General features: G+C 47.3%; 1 pseudogene; it reads right to left on the reverse strand.

The window, feature by feature from the left end:
- Positions 1-10520: 10520 nt before the first annotated feature.
- LOC119619609 (peptidyl-prolyl cis-trans isomerase NIMA-interacting 4 pseudogene) lies at positions 10521-10908 on the reverse strand (annotated as a pseudogene).
- Positions 10909-11652: the final 744 nt, after the last annotated feature.

The raw sequence follows: 11652 nt of genomic DNA on the forward strand, positions 1-11652 counted from the left end.
ACCTACAGGATCCCAAATTCCCTGAACCCCATGCCTGCCTTTTGGTGATTTGCTCCTTCGTTTTGGTGAAACTCAATCTCTAGTAGCTTCCTGAGAAAACAGGCAAGAGAATTTAGAAAGTTTGCATATTTGAAAATATCTTTCTTCTTTTTTTTTTTTTTTTTTTTTTGAGACTGAGTCTCACCCTGTTGCCCAGGCTGGAGTGCAGTGGCACGATCTCAGCTCACTGCAAGTTCCGCCTCCTGGTTCAAGTGATTCTTCTGCTTCAGCCTCCAGAGAAGCTGCGATTACAGGCATGTGCCACCACGCCTGGCTAATTTTTGTATTTTTGGTAGAGATGGGAGTCTTAACATGTTGGCCAGGCTGGTCTTGAACTCCTGAGCTCAAGTGATCCGCCTGCCTCAGCCTCTCAAAGTGCTGGGATCACAAACGTGAGCCACCAGGCCCGGCCAGAAAATATCTGTCTTCTACCTTGACAGTTAATTGATAATTTAGCCGGGCATACATAGAATTCTAGTTGAAAATTATTTTCTCTTAGAATTTTTGGGCCGAGTGCAGTGGCTCACACCTGTAATCCCAGCACTTTAGGAGGCCAAGGTGGGCCTATCACTCGAGGTCAGGAGTTTGAGACCAGCCTGGCCAGCGTGGCAAAACCCCATCTCTATTAAAAATACAAAAATTAGCTGGGCGTGGTGGCCCGTGCCTGTAATCCTTCCTACTCAGGAAGCTGAGGCAGGAGAATTGCTTGAACTCGGTAGGCAGAGGTTGCAACAGCCGAGATTGTTCCAGTGCACTCTAGCCTGGGTGACTAGAGAGTGAGACTGTCTCAAAAAAAAAAAAGATTTTTAAAGAGATTTTTCTATTGTATTCTAGTTTCCTGTGTTGCTCTTGAGAAGCCTAAAACTATCCAACTTCGAATCTTTTGTATGTGACCTATTTTTCTCTTTGGAAGTTTCAAATGTCTTCTCTTTGTCTCCTGTGCCTTAGGTCTTTGTGATTAATAGAGCTGGGACTTGGTGAGCCCTAGCCTCTGGAACGCTGTGCGTTTAATTTCTTTGGTAACTGTCTCCATTTCCAGCTCTTTGTTCTGTTTTTCTGGAGCTCCAAGCAGTAAAATATTGGACTTCCTGGATGATCCTTGAATTTTCTTATCTTTCTTGATCTAGTTTCCATCCCTTTTTTGTGCCTCTGGAATCTTTCTTCAACTTTATTTTCTAGCCCTTCCAATGAACATATTATTGTTGCTGACATATTCCTAATTATTAAGAGTTCCTTTAGTTTTCTGAATGTTCTTTTTTCCTTTTTAGTATGATTATCTTCCCATTTCATGGATGCAATATTATCTCTCTGTCTTGGGAAATATTAATCATAGTTTTTTGATGTTTTGTTCTGTTCTTTGCATTGTATGTTTTGTAAACCAACGAGTGTCTGAGACAGATCTCAATTGATTTAGAAGTTTATTTTGCCAAGGTTGAGGACACACCTAGGAAAAAGAAACACAAACCATGGTAGGATCTGTGGCCTATGCTTTTTTCCAGAGAGGGTTTTGAGGACTTTAGTATTATATTAATTATTAATAACATAATATCACATTAATTAACTATATTAATAGTCCCTTCAGGACTTTGTCTCCCCTTGACTTCTGTGACATCATGCTAATCTTATTCTAGCCCTGTCTCTTTTTCTCTCCTCTTCTGAGTTTCTTCCTCTGCCTCCCTTAAAACACATCAATGACTGGGCGTGGTGGCTCGCACCTGTAATCCTAGCACTTTGGGAGGCCGAGGAGAGTGAATCACCTGAGGTCGGGAGTTTGAGACCAGCCTGGCCAACATGGTGAAACCCCATCTCTACTAAAAATTAAAAATTAGCCAGGCATGGTGGGCGCCTGTAGTCCTAGCTACTTGGGAGGCTGAGGCAGGAGATCGCTTGAACTGGGGAGGTGGAGATTGCAGTAAGCTGAGATCGCACCATTACACTCCAGCCTGGATGACAGAGTGAGACTCCGTCTCAAAAGAACAGAACAAAACAAAACAAAAAAAGAACACATCCATGCCCCTTGGGGCTTATCCTTAACCTTCGCCTCTTCCATAGCAAGAGTAAACTTGCTAGAGTTCCCCATATGCCATGCTTTCTTAGGCCACTGTGCCGTGGCCAGGCTGCTCCTTGGGTCTGCAGTGCCCTTTTTCCTCGGTTGCCTGATGAACTCCTATACACCCTACAAAACCTGGCTCAGGGCTTACACCCTCTGCAAATCTTCTCTTGAGTACCCTCTGAGAGAATTCATCACTATCTTCTCAGTATGACAGTAAAACGCATGTTATTACACGTATTACATATGTGTGGGGAGTTTATATATGTTCATGTGGCCAACAAGGTAGGAAAAGTAGGCTTCCCTTCTGTCTGGATTTTAGACTGAGTCACAAAAAATTCACATTTATCAAGGTAGGTGGAGAGGATACCAGGGAGGGTATAGCAAGAGTGTACTTCACTCTAGGTTGAACCCCCGGAATTATTCTGAGGTGGCTACACCTGGAGATAAGAGTGAATATTTTGTTACAGGCTGTGAGATTCTTGGCTCCCTGGACTCCACAAGGCACCCTGGGAACCTCAATGTCCTTCAATAGTGGAAACGGGAATTTTCTTCATACCTTGGTCTCCTGAGGCATCAGGGACCATCCACTCCCTGCTCCACACCTCCCTCTAGGATCAGCCGCCTTCTCTCCAAGCTCTTTCTCTGCTTCTCAGTGTCCCGGTTGGCCATGCCCAGAGAGGAGCAGGGGCTACCGCAGCTGGTGTCTCTTCCTGGGATGAAGCATCTTAAAGTCTTTAGAGACACTTGTGTACAAACTACTGGTCAGGCCTCCTTCCCTTGTGCCTCCTTGAATGGGTTCCAGAGGGTCTCTGAGTCCCCTGGAATTGGTGTAGAACAGTTTTTGGCTTTTCAAAATGATGTGTGTGAATGCTTTTGGATTGCAAAAGTTTTCAAAGGAAGCTTGGACCCCCTTCCAAAAGTTAAGAACCACAGAACACTTAGATTCTCAAGGGAATTTTGGGATTACAGGGAAACCTCACTTTAAGAAAGATAGACAGGTCCAAAGTAGCTATGTTGGGGTTACAGTAACTGTGTTGCAAGACGCTTCTATCAGATGTACTGTATTTGTTGCTCTCCAAGCGTTAGCCCTGAAATCCACCCAGATCACCTAGCTGTGAACAGGCGCACAGGGAAGGTTCAGGGAGTGATGAATAAGAGGCTGGGACTGGAAACACTTTTGATTGTTTATCATGTGGGTGGAGGGAGAGGGGAGGGTGGGAATGGGGAGGAGAGACATTCACATACGATCAGCCACTCTGAAAGTTTCACACCCAAGCGATCTCAGGCATATAGTTGGTCACAAACAAGTCACCCACATGTTCTTTCTCTTTCTCTCTTTGTTTCTCTGCCTCTCTCTCTCTCTCTACACACACACACACACATGCACGCACATGCACAAGCACACACACACATTCGCCAAGGCTCACCAATGCTCCCTCTGGTGGCAAGAAGAGCTTTATCTCTTTATTCCAGGAATAGAAATACAGCTCCTGGGACTAGGTCAGCCAACGCCAGGGTTTTCTCACATAACCCACACAGAGGACTGAAACAAAAATCATAGTTTTATAATGCCACCGTTTCATGCAGTGCCTTAGGGGCGTTTTATTAAATCACAAAATACCTGGAGCTCACTAGCAATGGCTGATCTTACACACAGTAACTTAGACATTAAAAATTCTTGGGCTGGATGCGGCGGCTCATGCCTGTAATCCCAGCACTTTGGGAGGCCGAGCTGGGCGGATCACGAGGTCAGGAGATCGAGACCATCCTAGCCAAGCCAGTGAAACCCCATCTGTACTAAAAATACAAAAAATTAGTCAGGCGTGGTTGCGGGCGCCTGTAGTACCAGCTACTTGGGAGGCTGAGATAGGAGAATGGCGTGAACCTGGGAGGCGGAGTTTGCAGGGAGCTGAGATGGCGCCACTGCACTCCGGCCTGGGCGACAGAGCGAGATTCCATCTCAAAAAAAAAAAATAATAATAATATTGGTAGCATCCTGTTACTGGCTGCCATCGGACATAATTAAAAATCATACTTTATGTTTTCTTGATTATTTTACCTTTTATGTTATTTTGTAGATGATAATGTGAATCAGGATAATAACAATAATAATCTGCTAGAAACATAGAATGTTCGTTCTCAGATTAATAATAAAGGTTGTAAAGTCAGGTCTTAAGGTAGCAGCCCCAGGTCACCAACTTTGAATAAAACATTGATACCCCTGGCCGGGTGTAGCGGCTTACACCTGTAATCCCAATGCTTTGGATGGTCAAGGTGGGAGGATCACTTGAGCCTAGGAGTTTGTGATACCCTAAGCAACAGAGGGAGACCCAGGACCCCTTTACACCCTTTGTTAAGGACTCCAAAGACCTTTTGTTTAAGTCAGTTAAATCTATCAATATTTTCCATATCAGAAATTAAAACTGAGAAAAAAGTTAAACATATATATGTTTGAGACAGAGTCTTACTCTCTTGCCCAGGCTGGAATGCAGTGGCACAATCTTGGCTCACTGCAGCCCCTACTTCCTGGGTTCAAATGATTCTCGTGCTTCAGCCTTCCGAGTAGCTGGGATTTCAGGCATGTGCCACCACGCCTGGCTAATTTTTGCATTTTTAGTAGAGACAGGGGTTTCACCATGTTGGCCAGGCTGGTCTTGAACTCCTGAGCTTAAGTGATCCGCCCATCTCGACCTCTCAAAGTGCTGGGATTACAAGTGTGAGCCATTGCACCTCACCTAAAATATATTAATTCATTTAGTAATTATAATAAGTCCACTTTACATGTTAACTTAAACATTTTATTATATGTTATAAATAATGTAACAATATATTATATATTATAATGTAAAAAATAAATAAAAATAAAATGTTATTATTTATTATAAATAAAAGGTTTTGTGATAAAATTACAGAGCAGAAATACCTAGAGAGGAGTGGCATTTTATTACATTTTTACAAATCCTTTAAATTGTCTGGCTTAATAGAAAACAGGTGGATTCTCATATCTGCTTTGCAATCAATCTCTTAGAAATACAACAAAAAAATCTAGTCTTGCATAGATATGTAGTCAGAAAACAGATAAGTATTTTTTTTTCAAGAAAGATTCTCATTCTATTGCCCAGGCTGGAGTGCAATGGTATAATCTCAGCTCACTGCTACCTCCCCCTCCCTGGTTCAAGTGATTCTCCTGCCTCAGCCTCCCGAGTAGCTGGGATTAGAGGCACATGCCACTACACCCAGCTAATTTTTGTATTGTAGTAGAGACGGGTTTTACCATGTTGGCCAGGCTGGTCTCAAATTCCTGACCTCGTGATTCACCCACCTCAACCTCCCAAAGTGCTGGGACTACAGGAGTGAGCCACTGTGCCTGGCTGAGAGAAGTATTTTAATAGCTTTTTCAGAGAAGTGTGGATATTCTTAGGTACTACATCAAAAGTCGGTAAGTGGGAGTTTCTTTTTTTTTTCTTTTTTTTTGAGATGGAGTCTTGCTCTGTTGCCCAGGCTAGTGGCGCGATCTCAGCTCACTGCAAGCTCCACCTCCCGGGTTCACACCATTCTCCTGCCTCAGCCTCCTGAGTAGCTGGGATTACAGGCGCCCGCCACCACGTCTGACTAATTTTTTGGTATTTTTAGTAGAGATGGGGTTTCACCATGTTAGCCAGGATGGTCTCGATCTCCTGACCTCATGATCCACCCACTTCGGCCTCCCAAAGTGCTGGGATTACAGGCATGAGCCACCACACCTGGCAATAAGTGGGAGTTTCTTAAGGGTTAGCTACAATGTACAATCTGAAACTTATCAATAAAGTTTTAATACTCTGGATTTTGTGACATTATGCCTTGGTCATTTGGAGGATATTGATGTTCTAAGTTATGCATATTTTCCAAATGTTGATGCATTTCATACATTAAACAATGATAAAAAACTTACATCCTTAATATCACCACTGATCTTATCTGAAAAGTCTTTACATGTTTGGGAACCTGTCAAGCTCATGATGGCGGATAGAACTTTTCAAGATTCAAATTTTTGTTGGAAAGCTTGAATTTTATAATTGGCAACAAGGACTCTGAACTGTTTTGCTTGGAGTTACAGGCTTAGGCTGGGTGCAGTGGTTCACACCTGTAATCCCAGCACTTTGGGAGGGTGAGTCTGGAGGATCACCTGAGGTGAGGAGTTTGAAACCAGCCTGGCCAACATGGTGAAACCCGGTCTCTACTAAAAACACACAAAAAATAGCCGGCCGTGGTGGTGCATGCCTGTAATCCCAGCTCCTCAGGAGGCTGAGGCACAAGAATCACTTGAACCCAGAGGGTGGAGACTGCAGTGAGCCGAGATCGGGCCACTGCATTCTAGCCTGGGCGACAGAGCAAGATTCTGTCTCAAAAAAACAAACAAACAAAAACAAACAAAAAACAGAAAACAAAGTTACAGGCTTACTTTGTTCATTTTTGAGAAAATATCTACCAGTAGTCAAGTCCAAAAGTCCAATTAACAGTTTTTCTTTTTCTTTTCTTCTTTTTTTTTTTTTTTTTTTTTTTTTGAGACAGGGTGTTCCTCTGTTGCCCAGACTGAAGTATAGTGACTCGATCTCAGCTTCCCTTAGCCTTGACCACCTGTGCTCAAGTGATCCTCCCACTTTAGCCTTCTGAGTAGCTGGGACTACAGGCCTGTGCCACCACGCCCAGCTAATTTTTGCATTTTTTGGTAAAGACAATGTCTCTCCATGTTGCCCAGGCTGGTCTCCAACTCCCGGACTAAAGTGATCCTTCTACCTCGGCATCTCAAGGTGCTGGGATTACAGGAATGAGCCACTGCGTCCGGCCAATAGTCCCCTCTCCTCCCCTTCCTTTTTTTTTGAGACAGGATTTCATTCTATTGCCCAGGCTGGAGTGCAATGTGCTATCTTAACTCACTGTAGCCTCGACTTCCCAGGCTCAAGTGATCCTCCTGCCTCAGCCTCCCAAGTAGCTGAGACTACAGGTGCACACCATTATGCCTGGCTAATTTTTGTATTTTTTGTAAAAATGGGGTCTCACATGTTGCTCAGGCTGGTCTGAAACTCCTGGGCTCAAGTAATCCTCCCACCTAGGCCTCCCAAAGTATTGGAATTACCAATGTGAGCCACTGCATCTAGACAATAGTTTTTCAGAGTCCTTTTCTCAAGTAAAAATGACGTATTGGCTGGGCATGGTGGCTCACACCTATAATCCCAGCACTTTGGGAGACTGAGGTGGGTGGATCACCTGAGGTCATGAGATCGAGACCAGCCTGACCAACATGGAGAAACCCTGTCTCTATTAAAAATACAAAATTAGCCGGGTGTGGTGGTGCATGCCTGTAATCCCAGCTACTTGGGAGACTGAGGCAGGAGAATAGCTTGAATCCTGGAGGCAGAGGTTGTGTTTAGCCAAGATTGCGACATTGCACTCCAGCCTGGGCAACAAGGGCGAAACTCCATCTCAAAAAAAAAAAAAAGACGTTTTATGATGTAATACAGCACTTATAGCTTACGCAGATATATAGATATGTATTCCATCATACTTTGGTCTATGGCATGCTTCCTGGGTTCAAGCGATTCTCATGCTTCAGCGTCCCCAGTAGCTGGGATTTCAGGCACGTGCCACCATGCCTGGCTAATTTTTGTATTTTTAGTAGAGACAGGAGTTTCACCATGTTGGCCAGGCTCATCTTGAACTCTTGAGCTCTAAACATGTTTAATTTAATACACTTAACATTTTTTTCTGTTTCATCAAGGATGCTTAAATAAAACTGGCTTTTTGGCCCCAATGACTACATTGTGGGAAAGAATAAGGCACCAGTTTTACCACCCACTGCCTTTGCAGTATCAGCCCACATGCCAACCCAATGCAAAGACAAATATGGTACCCCCAGGAGTCGGTGGACCACTCTTCAAGAAGTATTACCACATTGCAAGCCCAGGATAGTCTGTGATGAGGCGGAGAGGGTCTGTCTTAGGAGTCCTAATCCCTCTCCACCTCCTCCTTTGGCTGGGGGAATTCATTCCACCCCCAGCTCCCAAGGCCCCTGTTTGGTTTCAGGCCTCTGCCGCAGCAGGTGCACTCTGGGTATAGTTATATGTCTGCACTCCTGTTCCCTGCTGGACTGACAGCGAGCACCTTAGAGCTGGGTTTTGTGTTACCAATTTTCCTATAGCTGAGCGCTGACGAGCAGCAAAGAGATGGGTAGAAGTGTGGCTGGGAGTCTGCATGTGTGAGGAAGCAAAGGGAGGCCTCCTCTTTCTTGCACCGAGAGGAGGGTAGCATCTTGCCCCTCCCCCTGCCCCAGCATGAACAGGGTGAGACCCCATGAAAGCCCTACCATGAGCCGACCCCATGAGCCCCAAGAAAGAGGCTCAGCCCAGCCTCAGAGTTTTGGAGAGGTTGTCCCATCTGGCTGGGGTCTGGAAGGACCTTCATTAGATCTGCTGACTGTAAAGGTCCCACCCTGCTCAATTCCTCCCCAAGCCTCCTGCAAAACAGTCATGGGGTGGGGACAAGGGCGTGAGAGCGGGGAAGAAGGAGGGCTGGGGTCTGTGGAGGTACGGGGCTTAGAGGAGAATGGAGCGGGAGGAGGAAGCGGCCAGGGAGGCAGGGTTGCTCACCACACACAAGGGCAGGGTTCTTTGTGTTGGCACCTGCTTCCCCCTGACATTCCTGGCCTGAGCCTGGGCACGGGGTGGAGGGGGTGGTCATAGTTCAGGGTGACCTCCCAGGGCCTAAGTTTAACGTCAACAAAGGTCCAGTGTCCAGCTGTTGTTTCTATGTGTGTCCAAGCACATTGTTGGAGGGGCGAGCAGTTCATCACCTATGTCAAGGTCAGTGAGTGGCTGTGGCTGCTCCTCTCTGGGGGAGGGGGCAGCTGGTGCCCAGACACTCCACGTGCCAAGAACTTGAATGAAATGGCTTCTCAGCCGGCCCTTTCCCTGTACCCTTAGCCAGGAGCCCCCCAACCTTATTTCAGGACCCTGAGAAACCAGCAAAGATCCCTCCTGAGCCATGGGAGGCAATTTCCTGCCCTGTGTCTGGCCAGAAGATGCCTTTCTATGTTGGCTACTTGTCCATTCGTTTATTCAATGAGCATCTACTATGTATCAGGCACTGTGGTGGTCACTGAGGATACAAAACTGCATAAGACATAGTGTCGACACTCAGGTTACTCCCAGATGAGTAAATAGATGACTTCGATATTGTGGATGCCACATAGAGAAAGAGGGACATACAGGGCTATGGGGCTTGGAGGAGCAGCTCCTAATGCAGTCGGATGGTCAGGGTGGACTTCCTGGACGAGTCAGTGCTCCACTGAGACTTGGAGGAGGGTAGGAGGATAGGTGGAGTGGGAGTGAAGGGCCTTCGGAGGAGCCTCTGGTGATCTGGGGAGGTTGAGTAGTTCTGTGCGGCTGGGACCAGGGGACACAGGGGCTAGGGAAGCTGTAAGGGTGTGATCATGAAAGCGCATGTGTCTTGACCACAGGTTTGCATTTATCCTCATATTGTCACTGAAGGAAGGTGGTTCAGGCGGCAGTGGGATGGACAGGCTTCTGGAGCGGACAGCCCGAGCGGTGAGGAGTTTGCTGCCATGAAGCTGGCAGAAGGCAGTGGCTCAAGCAGAGACAGTGGCGTGGGTCTGTGGAGGAAGGCGGATTAGGAGGCCTCGAGGGGAGCAGGACAGGACTTGCTGCTCCTCTGGTTGCGAGGAGGAAGGGAGGGGAGCAGAGGGGGTGATCCTCAGATTTCTGGTTTGGCTCAGTGGCTGTGGCTGGGCCTTTGCATGACAGGGAGAACAGAGAGGGAGCAGATGGGGTTCAGGGTGGGGCCATCGAGTGAGGAAGGGCTTGCAGTGCCTGAGCCAGGGTGTTGCACAGGCAGCTGGGCACACGGGCCTAGTGCTGGGGTGGGCTAGGCTGCCCCAGCAGGCCCCAGGGAAGGCCGGCAGGCTGCGATGCTATCCGCATGGACTCACTCTCCTCTCTTAGCCCTGGCAGTAAGTGTGTCCCTCTGGCAAAGAAGAAAATGATTTCTGTCCCTCGCCATCTGCTACATGGGAAGATGGGAATGGAGTGAGCATGGTATGAGGGGATCAGGAACATCGAGGGGCTGTGTCCAGCTGCCCAAACCATCCACGAGGCCGGTACCATGTTGAGGACAGTGGTGGGGACAGGAGCCAAGGTTCATCATTGTACCCCAGGGCCTGCGTTGGTGCCTGGTAAGGGGTGTTTGGGGGGCCCCAGAGTTCTCTGGGTCTGAAGCGTAGGGTGGAGAGGGCAGCATGGGGGATGGACCAGGGCCGGGGCTGCCTATGCCCAGCTCAGGGGCCCCGCTGAGGAGTGAGCACAGACTAAAGTGTTGGGTCTGGCTAGAAGGGGTGCTTTTAGGGTTTTTTTTTTTTTCAGTCTTTCATATTATTTTATTTTCTTCCTTCAACCATAATAATATGATATCCAAAGTTTGTCTTAACTGGTGGATGTTACACAGGCTTATCCATCCCACTTACAGACAAGACAATGCTGCTTCCTGCAATGGCCCCACCATGGACCCTCATCATCCAACCCAAGTCGCCCCCTTGCCTGGCTTTACCTTCACTATATTGTGAGGCCACTTCATTGAATCTTATCCCAGACTTTAACTTTTCCATGACTGCCATGATTTTGCCATGTTTTTCTCACAGAATGTGTCTGACCTTAGCTGCACTGCCACCGCCTTTGGGACCCTGAGCCTTCTTGCCAGCACTGCCACTCCCAGAGATTGCTCCCGCTTTCCCCTTTTCCAGAACCACTTGTTCCTTTGGGTGGCATCATAGAAACTTGCTGTTAAAGTCTCAACTGCCTAAGTGGTTCTTAAAGGGAGGTCCCCAGGCCAGCAGCGTCAGCATCACCTGAGAAATTGTTAGAAATGCAAATTTCTGGGCTTTACCCCAGACCTGCTGAATCAGAAACTTTGGGAGGTGAGGCCCAGAATCTGTGTTTTAATAAGCTCTCCCCAAAATTCAGATGCCCTATAAGGGTTTGAAAACTACTGGGGGTGGGTGGGGGAGTGGGCAGGGGCCTGTTCTGCTACACACCATGCTGGGTCTGGAGAGAACAGATGGAGGGGGGAAGCCCCATCCGCTACCCCAGGGACAGCCTTTTCAGAGGGAAGGTAGAACTGTGCACCCAAAACCACAGGGGATGCAATGCTTAGAACCAAGTGAGCATCGGAGACAGAAAGTCCTGTGCAGCAGAGCTGGGTGGAACCTGGTGAGTGGGTAGCATGGGGCAGAATTGGGAGAGAGACACAGTGACCTGGTGTCCCAGTTCCTAGGGTTGCTAACTGCTCACGTGCCAGCTTGAAAATAATTAGTTTCTAGGGAGGGGTCTACACCCAATTTGCTAGCTCACTCTCCATCACTGTCCTCCACATCCCCCATCCCTAGACATACAGACTTAGCCCCAAATCCCACCGACTTATTATGGGGATTCCTGGAGAGGCAGCCTGTTTTGCAGGGACCTGTCAAGGCACTGCCAGTCCCAGGCTCAGGGTGTGGAGGCTCAGTGGCAGCA

This window comes from Chlorocebus sabaeus, chromosome 25, assembly GCF_047675955.1.
Source record: "Chlorocebus sabaeus isolate Y175 chromosome 25, mChlSab1.0.hap1, whole genome shotgun sequence".
Classification (NCBI taxonomy): Eukaryota; Metazoa; Chordata; class Mammalia; order Primates; family Cercopithecidae; genus Chlorocebus; species Chlorocebus sabaeus.